The sequence below is a fragment of the Colobus angolensis genome, unplaced genomic scaffold (assembly GCF_000951035.1).
Source record: "Colobus angolensis palliatus isolate OR3802 unplaced genomic scaffold, Cang.pa_1.0 Scaffold42, whole genome shotgun sequence".
NCBI lineage: Eukaryota > Metazoa > Chordata > Mammalia > Primates > Cercopithecidae > Colobus > Colobus angolensis.
Genome location: NW_012117599.1, coordinates 5241313 through 5242222, shown reverse-complemented (window position 1 = coordinate 5242222; position 910 = coordinate 5241313). Strand labels below are relative to the sequence as shown.

Here is a 910-nt window from a genome sequence, read left to right as displayed (position 1 = left end):
GGAGTCTTGTTCTTGTCGCCCAGGCTGGAGTGTAATGGCTCAATATCTGCTCACTGCAGCCTCTGCCTCCCAGGTTCAAGCGATTCTCCTGCCTCAGCCTCCTGAGTAGCTCAGATTACAGGCACCCACCACCACACTCAATTAATTTTTGTATCTTTAGTAGAGACAGGGTTTCACCATGTTGGCCATGCTGGTGTCAAACTCCTGACCTCAGGTGATCTGCCTGCCTTGGCCTCCCAAAGTGCTGGGATTACAGGCGCGAGCCACCGTGCCCAGCCAAGTTATTGTTAAATAGTAGATAAGGTAGATTGTTCCCTGAAGTGCTAAGTTATCATCCAGTGGGTTATTTGCCATTGTTCCTTTTCTGCCTTTTCTTGTTGGCAAATTGTATCCTGTGCTGCTTGGTGCATTTTCTCTAGTGTTACCAGAGTCAGAGATTTGAAGGGTAAAAGTGTGAGTTTACATACCACCACTGTGGTTACATCTTCCAGAGACAACTACCTTTGTTTTGGAGTATCTTCCTGGAACATTGACTTCACTTCCACCATATCTGAATTGCTAGATACGGTAAGTTTTTTTCCTGAAAGTTCTGGTCTTTCTTCTGCAACTTTGGACATCCAACCCAGTATTACCAAGATGACCGAGAGTTCTCGACTCAAGCCTACAGAAGAAAAGATGCATCCCTTCGCAGGTGTCTCAGCTGCTGCCGTAGGTCATAGTCAGGATTTGCCATCTTAGGTGCCTGAGGCATGTTTGTGATTCTTGGAAGGAGGTCAAAAATACCAACCTTTTTTTTTTTTTGAGATGGAGTCTCACTCTGTCACCCAGGCTGGAGTTCAGTGGCCGGATCTCAGCTCCCTGCTGCAAGCTCCGCCTCCCGAGTTTAGGCCATTCTCCTGCTTCAGCCTCC

At 47.4% G+C, this 910-nt stretch overlaps 1 protein-coding gene and 1 pseudogene across 1 annotated transcript in view; one reads left to right on the top strand and one right to left on the bottom strand.

Moving 5' to 3' along the window:
* TBC1D8 (TBC1 domain family, member 8 (with GRAM domain)) overlaps positions 1–910 on the top strand; it is a 207550-nt gene that overhangs the window by 141216 nt on the left and 65424 nt on the right. The window lies entirely within an intron of this gene.
* LOC105522199 overlaps positions 324–910 on the bottom strand; it is an 861-nt pseudogene continuing 274 nt past the window's right edge.